At 45.4% G+C, this 3,962-nt stretch overlaps 1 non-coding gene across 1 annotated transcript; it reads right to left on the bottom strand.

Moving 5' to 3' along the window:
* Positions 1–1,398: 1,398 nt before the first annotated feature.
* LOC115065672 lies at positions 1,399–1,525 on the bottom strand. The gene has a single exon (XR_003845439.1). It is a non-coding gene; the product is annotated as a small nucleolar RNA SNORA18 (small nucleolar RNA).
* Positions 1,526–3,962: the final 2,437 nt, after the last annotated feature.

Genomic DNA, 3,962 nt, shown 5'->3' with positions numbered 1-3,962 from the left:
GAATATTCAAATATCTCCGAGAGTCTGATTTATTCCCTGTAGTGCTTATCCTGACTCTCGTTCCTCCCTCCCTGCTCTCTCTCTCTCTCTCTCTCTCTCTCTCTCTCTCTCTCTCTCTCTCCTTGCTACTCTGCTTGCTTGCTTCCCCTCTTTTGCCTGTCTAGTTGGTTCTGGATTCCCCCCCCCCCCCGAGATTAACCCAAGGACTTACGAGTGCTTTTGTACACTATTCCTAAGGCACACCCAGCCCCCATGCTTTTATCAACATGAAGTCCTTCAGCCTGTGATGGCTTGACTTACAGCTTCTAGACTTGGCAATGGTGTGAATGGGATACATTCAGTAGAAGATGTACTTTGAGATTTGACCTTTTACCAAGCTATTGATGTATATAATACAACACTGTTTTGCCACACTGGGCAGCAACAGGAATTAGCAACTCTCAGAGAGCCCTGTGATCAAGAAGGCCACTCTGGAGTGTGCTATGTAACCAAGCCTGGATCCTGGGTTGGTTACATTCATTAAATTGAGTGTAGTTTTGACTTACCCAGGGTTTAGCTGGGCATGACGGTGCATGCTTGTAATCCCTGCACTTAGGAGGTAGAGGCAGGAAGATCTGGAGTTCCAGGTTATCCTCTGCTACTCAGTGGCTTGGAGGCCAGCCTGGGCTATAGGAGATCCTATCTCAGAACAAACAAACCCAACAGTAGTTAGAATTTCACGTTATCATAAGATGGGGAGGGTCTATGTACTCAGAAATGGGCATTCTGGATCAAATGATTTTGTTTTAGTTTTCTTAAATTCAATATCCGAGACAGAACGTTGTTCCCCTAGTGGCTGTACCATCTCTCATGTCTGCCAACCTTGTGCAGTGTTTCAGTTTCTACACCTCTGTTATTCTGGGTACTTGTTTGTTTTGTTTTTATAGTAGCAATGTTAAGGTGCGTAAGAAGCTCTTTGTTGCATTTTGTATTTGTTTTTAAGTCAGTAACCAGTTATGGAAGGGATGTCACATGAGATCCCTGTCCATCAAGGTCACTGAAGGTCAAGCTTTCTCAAAGTAACCTTTTCTCAAAGAACCCATGCTTGCTAACAGAACAACTGGGCTAATAACACAGAGATCTTTGGTGTCAATCTCAACAATTTACCTTCAGAACCATCTTAGGATCCCTCTGCCTCTCACTAGCCGACACCCCACAGGGGTTCAAATCATACACATCCTGTTCTCACTCAGAAGTGCTGTGGATCTGTGTGGTGGATGTGCCAGTGTCAGAAGAAGAAAGAGAAAGAGGCAGTGGTGGAGGGAGGAGAACGGGGAGGAAGGGGAGAAGGAGGAGGAGGAGGGGGAAGAGGAGGGAGAGGATGAGCAGGAGGAGGAGAAAAATGAGTCTTTCACAGTTAACTGTCATATACTTTCCCACAGGCCCAAGAAACAGTCCCATGAGCAAGCAAAACCACAAATTACTGTATGAGGCATTTCTAACAACGTGCGGCTCCTGGAGAAATCCTATCAAGACAGACCTCAATCTCTGTTGTTTTTGAGTTAAGCAGTCAGTGCCCGCCAATTCCCTGTGCCATTTCTCCCTCCAGCCAAGTCAGTCGGCTCGCCCAGCCCATTTCCACTGACTTCTCCAACACAGCCTTACTAGAGCAAACCATGACACACGTGAATCCAAGCCAGTAAAAGGAAGGACTAAAACCCTCCCTTCCCTAATGCACTCCTTTTAAACAATTATTTTACATCGTGTATTGCCTTATTCATTTGTGTAAGTGTGTGCCCATGCGCGTGCAGCATGAGGGAGTCGGTTCTCTTCTTCTACTGTGTGGGTCTGAGTGGTCAACTTGGGTCCTCCCTCAGGCTTGGCTGTAAGCACTTTCACCTCCTGAGCACCCCTCCCAACCCAGTCCTTCTCCCCGACTCCTTTCCCATTTGTGTCAGGGAGGTTGAGCATAAAGCTGGTGTCTTTGCTAATCTCTGTGACCGGCTGTAACCAGAAGACAAGAACTCAGGAGAAGGCCTTTCTTTCCCTCGTCCCCTTGAAAGCAAAAGTGGCATCCAGGTCCTCGCAGGAGCGACAGCCGGCTTGACCGGAATATTGGCTTTGGCATCTGTAAGGATTCGTACTTACAGAACACCCCATTTTTATAGTTTGGCCGTTAGGATCCAAGTCTCCAGTTGATTAGATAAGGCATTCCAAGCAAGGCGGTTCAGGGCGGAGGAGGAAGTTGATACATTACAGCTCGTCCTGTTCCTGTTTGGTGAAGCCCCTCCGCCCTCTCAACTTGCCTTTACAGACTTCCCCTTCGCCAAGCATGTCCTTGGCAGGCACCGAGTCTTCTTTGAAAGTTTTCTGTGTTGAATAAGAGGCCTTTGAGTTGTTTTTTTTTTTTTTTTGGTTTTCCTTTTTTAACTTGCCGTAGTTAAGAGCCCCGGGGCCCCTAGTTACTATTTCTATGGCATTCGGATTATACACACAAGCAAACAGTTGAGTTCATCATAACCTTTTAATAACCACTCCCATCTGCATTTCTCTTTAGCATGTAGATGGTGTTTGCACACATAACTGCTCATGGGGCCCACATATACACAAGCGCTGTGATCGATAAAGCAGAAGTTAGTCCTGTTTTACAGAGGAGTTAAGCCATGGAGGGATCAAATGGCAGGCCCTCGGCCTCTCAGGCACACACAAGACTCAAGCCCAGACCTTTTGATTTCTAATCTGTACAAGGAGGATTCTGTTTTGTATAGGTGATTATGGAATTATAAAAACAAATGGAAAAGAAGGTTGGTAGATTATTCCTGTGTCTAGAACTTGCAAAAGATTTGAGAAGTGTGGAAGAAAATAAAATCAATCAAATGAAAGTCACTAAATGTGTGACATTCAAGACTCAGGAAATAATCTTATAGAAACTGTGGGGGAAAGAATATGATAGACTGCTGAAGTTCATTTATCTAATCTTTGACAGTAATCTCCAGGAATAAATGAGAAATGAATGAGTAAGTGGATGGAGTTACTAAGAATTCTACATAAGTTCTTAGAATGAGAGCCCATATCGTTTAACTGGAGTGCCTACAGCAGTGGCTCTCAACCTGGGGGTCATGACCCCTTTGGCGGTCAAATGACCTTTCACAGAGGTCACCTAAGACCATCAGAAAACACAGATATTTACATTACGATTCATGACAGTAGCAAAATTACAGTTATGAAATAGTAACAAAAATGTGATTTTTTTTTAATGGTTGGGGGTCACCACTGCATGAGGAACTGTATTAAACGGTCACAGCAGTAGGAAGGTTGAGAACCACTGGTCTACAGGGAGAGAGGATAGAGGTGATAAAAGATTGGCTCCTGTGAGGAGCAGAGCTCAGGCCTCTAATCCCAGCATTCTGGAGGCTGAGGAGGAGGATCACACATTCAGAGCTAGCCTGGGCTACAAAATAAGACCCTGTGTCAACCCCCCCCCCAAAAAAAAACCCCACAAATTAAGGGAAGGGAGACACATATGTGTATGGAAAGAAAGTCTGGGTTTGCAGATGCTCCCTGGGCCCCTGCCTCAGAATCATGTGTTTGGTAACAGAGCCAACATTACTTAAGCAGCCTCAGCTTTAGAGGTCCCCACTTGCCTGTATTTTGATGTATCTGTTGATATTAATCACCTTCATCAATTGATGTGAGAATCATAAGGTGCTCTAGGGGCTGTCTGGCCCACCTCAGTGACTCTGCAAATGTCCTTGGGTTTTATAACCTAATGAACAGACAACGGCCTCCTGGCTGAGCAAAGAGCGACAGAGGAGAAGGAGTCTCCCTTCCCCAGGTATCAGGACGTGGGACTTGAGGTTTGAGCTAGCTGTGGGACCAAAGGAGAGTGCAAACAGCCAGGCAGAGGCACTGGGGAGAATCCTTTTGCATAATGTTAAAACCATGACAATTATTTTTTCATTCTTGCTACCAGGATATTAGGG

This window comes from Mus pahari, chromosome 16 (genome assembly GCF_900095145.1).
Source record: "Mus pahari chromosome 16, PAHARI_EIJ_v1.1, whole genome shotgun sequence".
Taxonomy (NCBI): domain Eukaryota; kingdom Metazoa; phylum Chordata; class Mammalia; order Rodentia; family Muridae; genus Mus; species Mus pahari.
Note: the sequence above shows the minus strand (reverse complement) of the source record. Positions and strands in the feature narration are given on the sequence as shown.